Source organism: Cavia porcellus, unplaced genomic scaffold (assembly GCF_034190915.1).
Source record: "Cavia porcellus strain 051 isolate PalLab524CR breed Dunkin Hartley unplaced genomic scaffold, mCavPor4.1 scaffold_16, whole genome shotgun sequence".
Taxonomy (NCBI): domain Eukaryota; kingdom Metazoa; phylum Chordata; class Mammalia; order Rodentia; family Caviidae; genus Cavia; species Cavia porcellus.
Window position 1 is genome coordinate 41,707,108 of NW_026947499.1, and position 6,439 is coordinate 41,713,546.

A 6,439-nucleotide genomic window follows, 5' to 3' on the forward strand; every position below is an offset into this window, starting at 1 on the left:
TCTATCTCTAGGAGGTAGGAGAGACTGCAAAAATCCGGGGATTTCTGACCACCCAGTCACAGTTACCCAACCTGGTTTGAATGTCACCTAGACAATGAAGGATTTCTAGTGTCCGTGGGTCCTAATCATGGCATGGGATGCACTGACACTAAAAGTCACTGTTGGCCTCACATTCAACGGTACCTGGGTGTCCACATGTTGCGTACTAAATCCAGCAGCCCTGTGCCCAGAGCCCACGGGGCACTCTCACACCGCTCCCGCCTGCCTCCCCACTAACTCAGCAGCTGTGGACCAGAGCCCGGCCCACTCTCACTGGCTTCCTCCTCCCCCTTGGCTCCGAAATTGCCTCCTGGCATGCCTGGGAGTGTTCTGTGGGTGCCCGGCGGACTTGCCCCCCAGGAGTCACAAACAAAGTCCCAAAGCCCAAGGCTGAGGGCACTGCCCACGCCAGCCCTGGAACTCAGAGAAGCCGCGAGAAGTCCAGCCTTGCACAGAGCTTGTGGGGCCCGAGCTGCCAGCCAGTGACGCGAAGCACCAAGCCCGGGCCACTTCCGCAGGGCCACCAGGACTCCTGGCTGCCAAGCGCCTGCAGGGCAGTGCAGGGGGCCGGCCTGCAGGAGCGGCAGGTGGAGAACCGGGAAGGAAGGGCCTACTGGACAACTCCACCCCAACCCACACCCCCTGGGTTCCGTGGGAGCGACTGGTGACCTCACAGGGACACCTCAGGCCGGAGGAGGCCGCCTGCGTTGGGGGGCGCTGCCCAAGGCTCGGGGTGGAAAGTTACGGGGTCCAGCACCGCGCACGCCCAGCCAGGCTTCGCCCACTCCGGCTCCCCGTTCCCGGCTGCCCCGCCCCCTGGCTGGTCCGGAGAAGGCGGGCCGGCCCGGAAGGGCTGCAAGATGTCTATCGGATGAGTCAATTCTCTCGGGAACGGTTCCACTTGCAACCCCTCTGGGCTGGGCCCCAGGGCTTGGGCGCCTCTCAATGGTCCTATCGGGCCCCTCTGTTATCCCTGAGTCCTGACCTCTGAGAACGCAGGGGCACTTCCTTCCTCCAAAAGCTGCCCTTCAAGGGTACCCCCTTCCGGTCAGCCCGGAGGCGCCTCCCTCCCCTGCTCCACCTTTTGTAACAGGGATTGAATAGGGTCCTGGCGCTGAACCACACCCCGCCCCCCAGCCTTTTTTTTTTTTTTTTTTTTTTTTTTTGAGGTAGAGTTTTGCTAAAGCCCTAACTTACCCAGGCTGAGGGTGCTGCCCTCCTGCCACGACCTCCTAGAGGGCAGGGTGCTAGGTGGACTAGCTCTGCCAGCTCCTTGACTCTAGCTTGGTTTCTACTCCTGCCCCCCTCCCCCAAAGAGGAGGGCGGGTACTAAGACTGCATCAAGAGAGACCAGAGCTCCAGGTCACCCAGGAACAAGCAATGCAGCCAGATGGCCAGTCCCCATCCGTTGCTCCATTACTCGGGCCATCAGAGCCTGTTCTGCCTGCTCTGACCTGCCTTGCGGTGCAGGCCTCATGATTCACAGGCTTCTCTCCCATGCCTGGCGGGAGAGGGAGGGCCAGCTCTGCTGACAAAGGAGGCTCCTAGGAGAAACTGGGTGGGGGTGGTCATGGAGGGCTTCCTGGAAAAGGCCACTCTGTCCAAGCCACAGGTAAGTGGGAGAGGACGGAAAGGGAGCAACAACACTCAGCAAGGCATTGTGCAGTTCAGGCTGATGGGACCTAAGAGAGAGCGGTGGCTAGGGTGGCCAGAGAAAAAGCTGTACTGAGGGGTCCTAGAACTGTCACATGGTGTCAGATGACCTGGGGCAGGCCACCCTCTTTGCAGTGGGAACAAGGACAGAGATGGAGTTGTGGTCCTGTGGAGTCTTGCTTCCTTCCAGCTCTGGGGCTATACATTTGCACCTTTGCCTGGGAGTCACAGGTGGGGTTGTCACCTTGGTGTGGGGAGCACAGCAGAGGCCAGCAGAGGTTTGTTTTTGAACGCAGGTAAGGCAGTACAAGGCCCTGGTTCTAAGACCACACAGAGGGAGGGGGTTTTCAGTCCTAGGCCATAAAGAGGGTGGCTTAAAGTGAGAGGCACTCATTGTCACAGTCCTAAGAGGTGAAGTCCAGAAAGACCTGCACTCCAGCCCCCACCCCACCTGCTCCAGAGGCTGCTACCACCCCGGGCCTCAGCTCTTAGCCAGGGGCTGGCTCTGCTGCACACCGCCCCTCCCCAAGTTCCATGGCTCCTCCCCAAGCTCTGGGCCTGCTGTCTTCCTACAAGGACCTTTGTAGCCGGATTTCTGGACATCTCAGTAGATGGATCTCTTTGCAAGATCTTTAATTACATCTGCAAAGACCAGTCAGCTAAGGCCACAGCATACAGGGTGCGACAGCCTTAAATAACAAAGTCCTTCTCTCCCAGGAAGAACCTCCAAGCTCCTCACTGGTGATGCTTATGGTTTGGAAGCTGTGCTTCAAGATGCTTAAGGTTTGGAAGCTGTGCTTCAAGAACAGACAGGAGCAGGCCAGTCCTCGGATAATGACATACTTCTCTGGGTCCCTACAGAGACACCCTCCCCCAAACCTGTAGAGAGGATGACATCTAAGGATATGCAGCTCGTCCTGTCCCCTTCCTATGCAGTTTGTCCTCTAACCCCAATCAGCCTTGCAATCAAGCTTTTGTTTTGCTCTTTTGCAGTACTGAGGATGGAACCCAGGGCCTCCACAGTGAGTTACATTTTTAAATTTGGAGTAGGAACTCACTAAGTGGCTAAATTGCCCAGGCTAAGATCCAGCTTGTGATTCTGGTGCCTCAGCTTCCCAGAACGCCGGGATTACAGGTGTGTGCACACCTGGCTTCAGACTCTTTTCTGACCATCAATATTCATGCATCAATATTGGTTTCTGTACACATCAGGCACTTGCCTAACAAGTGCCTTCTGCCTAAGAAGATCACAGTGACGACCTCAAGTGGGCATATCTTTTGGGAAGCTGCAGCCAGCAACCACACTGTCCTTAACTCTGTGGGAAAGCTGTGGCCAGAAAGGACCAGAGACAGGAGTGACGCTGCAGATGCCCTGAAGCTCACCTTCCTAACCCTTTGAGAAAGCTGGCAGCCCAGCCTCTCCTCTGGTTTAATGTGGCAGCTGCCAGCCACACACAGCTGCTGAGCCCTCGAACCGTAGTGGGTGTGATTTCCGATGGCGCTGGAGTCTACTGTAGGCCACATCTTCACAACTTAGTGTGGGACAAAGGCAGTGAAACATCTCGCTCATACGTTTCTGTGGATTTTGTGTTGAAGCAACACTCCGGATATATTGGGTTAAAAAGAAATAGAATTCAAGTTAAATTCTTTTTTTTTTTTTTTTTTTTGTCTTTTTCATTTTTATCGGTACTGGGAATCGAACTCACGACCGCCTGCTTGCAAGGCAGGCACTTATGCCGCTGAGATAAATCCCCAGCCCCCAAGTTCTTTTTTTTTATTTAAAAAAAAAAAACTGCAATGAAATGCACATAACATAAAATTGACCGTCTTAAGGTACACAGTTCAGTGGTGTTTAAGCCGACACCCTGTGCCCACGAGCAGTCATCTCCATCCCCTCGCCCTCCACCCTGGCCACCACCAATCTGCTGCCTGTGCCTGCCAACTGACCTGTTCTGAATACCTCATCCAATAGAAGCACATGATCTTTGTCCATCCGTGCTTGGCTCCTCCTACCGAGCATAATGTCACTAGGGTATAGCCCTGACAGTGGGGATGTCATTCCTTTTGTGGCTCAGTTACACCCACCTGGTGGACACTCCACTCCTCCATGGTGGGCACCCAGTTCTTCCCACCTTTCAGTCACTGTGACCATCTTCTTCCTTTGTCACCATGCGCCCAGAAAGGGTGCCCTGCAACCCGAATCACCTTGGGAGTGGACAAGCTGTAATACAGATGATACCAGGTAGGTCACGGGTCACTTCCTGGCTGTGGACACAGCAGTCAGGGCTCTTGGGCAGCTGCTCACTGGGGCTGGGCTCACTCCCAGCACTGTGTCCACCTGCCTCAGAGCCAGCTGTGTCCTCGGCACCCAGCTTGGCACCTAGTCAGTGACACTCAGTACCCACACAGTGGAAGGAGAAGCCACAGAGGAGGGAACGGATGGACAGACTGACACTGCAAGCTTGGGGACAGGAAAGCCCTCTGGGGCAGAGGAGGAGAGAGAAACAGAGAAAAAGAAACAAGGCCCAGAGCGCCATCCAGAGTCTATTGGGCACAGAAAAGCAAAGCCACATGTGGTATAATAAAAAGTCAGAATTGGTCTTTTCCTCTGGCACCAAGCTCCTAAAACCCTTGGAATTTCCTGAGTGCAAAGTTTCCTTTGTATGCTAATGAGATGCCGCAGGCTTGTGGAGGCAGCAGGACGACGGGCGGGGGGGGGGGGGGGGCACAGGGCTGACGGCAGTGCATCTGTCAAGCCCATGGGGTGAAACCAGGGTAAAAACCACCATCTCGGGCTCAGGGAGCTGCCCAGCTGGCCTCAGTGTCCCCAGCTCTGAGGACAGCACCCTTGCACCCAGAACTCCACCCTCTCCGGGTCCCATCAGCACCTCCATGTGTCCAGCATCCTGAGATGGTTTTTCTCAGTACTGGGGCTTGAACTTTGCATGGACCTTACATCTCTAGACTTTTACAGCTTTTTAAAATTTTGAAACAGTTCTAAGTCTCTAAATTGCCCAGGCTGGTTCAAAGGTGGGACACTTCTGCCTCAACCTCCCAATTTAGGGGCGATTCCATTACTTCTGCAGACTGGAGCTGAACCCCACTCCGGCCCGCTCCCTCCTGGGAGGTCAGGGTGGGGCAGACTGTTCCATCCCTGCAGTGCTGAGCTGGCTCCAGAGGTACCTTGTCTGGCAGGTAGTTAGACATTAGAAAGCCTTGGGGGCAGAGGGGGCTCCATCCAAAGAGCATGCTTTGCCACTTACAGTTCAGTCATGAGACTAAGACCTCTGCAGAATACATACACCATCATTCATTAGTTTCAGGCCTAAAACAACGGCACAGAGCACAGCAGCAGGTTAAGGTTGCACCCTGCACACATCTGGCCACCTGGCTGAAAAGATTTTGCCCCAGATGGGACACTGTAGTCGACGGGAGCCTGGGAGGCGGAACCAAGGGGCTCTATTTTGAGGTCATCTTCCCCGCCCCTAGGCAATTTACCTGTGGTGCCAGATGAATACCAGTGGGCTACCAGTGCATCAGTAATGTCCCTTAGGCACCACCTCAAACCTAAGCTACATGTATGCCCCATATCACGTGTCTGGCGGACAGAATGCCAGACCCCGGAGGGTCATAGAGTTTCTCTCCACATTCTTAAAATAAAGGCCACTTTTAATTCATACTTTTTATCTTTTTAGCTGCACCGAAAATTCTATCAGATGGTTCCCTTCTGCGCTGAAAATTCTATCACTGGCTATTTCCAAAACAACACACCTAATATTCCCAGGAGTCGCAGCTGTATCAGGACATCAGAAGGAGGAACATTCTCTAAAGACCCTCCCTCCTTGGGCTGAGATTTGATTTCAATTCGTACATGATTCAAGACCTCTGAAGGTCCATGGACCCCCAAAAAGGAACAAGGAAGACCTATTGTGGCTGACTTTTTGAGACAGGTTCTTGCTGTGTAGTTCTCAGGGATTCTTTTGCCTCAGCCACCCTCGTGCTGGGATCGCTGTGAGTTTGGAGCCAGCCTGAACTATATATCAAGATGCTGTCTCAGATCAAGTGTTATGGCTTGTTTAAATGTCCCCCTGGAGCCTCGTGCAGTTATGAAGGTGGCAGAGTCTAGCGTGTGGGATTGCTTTGTTGTCTAGCCCTAGGACTGGAGGTGTGAGTGATGCCCCCAACCAGGGACAGGTAACTCCCACGCGACACAGGGGAAGGAAGAAGTGTGCCTTTCCCCTTTTGCCCGTTTTACCCTCGTCGCTTGGCCACCATGAGTGGCTTCCTGAGCCGTGCCACTCTGGCTGGGAGCCAGTTGATAATGGACTGAAACCTCCACAAACTGGAAGCTAAATAAACCTTCCTTCCCCTAATTTTGGGTGTCAGGTATTTTGCCTAAACAACAAGAGAAAAGTAACCAAGACAACAAGACAAGACAAAACAAATACACAAAGAGAGCTCTCAGTACTCCTGCCTCTCAGGAAAATCCAGAGAGGCAGATACTCCTTCAGGACACAGATGTAGAATTATCATGTCACAATACTCCAAGCCACTCCCTGATCCTTAACAGCACAGGATAAGAATCCTGATATGTTGGCACATGACTAAAACCCCTTCCAGGCATTAATTATCACCTGGGCCATTATCCACCCCCCCAAGACGTCTTGCCAGGTGAGGCCACTCCGGTTTATGGCTCTCTGCTGCTCGGCAGCCTGAAGCAGCATGCTTTGGCAGTGCCCACGCTGTT

At 53.7% G+C, this 6,439-nt stretch overlaps 1 long non-coding RNA gene across 2 annotated transcripts; it reads left to right on the forward strand.

Annotated features, from left to right (window-relative positions):
- The first annotated feature begins 1,213 nt into the window (after window positions 1–1,213).
- Window positions 1,214–6,065, forward strand: LOC134470720 (uncharacterized). Of its 2 annotated transcripts, none has more exons than XR_010039842.1 (3): window positions 1,214–1,651; window positions 2,410–3,934; window positions 5,388–6,065. It is a non-coding gene; the product is annotated as an uncharacterized LOC134470720 (long non-coding RNA). The 2 variants fall into 2 exon arrangements; XR_010039843.1 differs by having other exon boundaries at window positions 2,686–3,934.
- The last annotated feature ends 374 nt before the right edge of the window (window positions 6,066–6,439 follow it).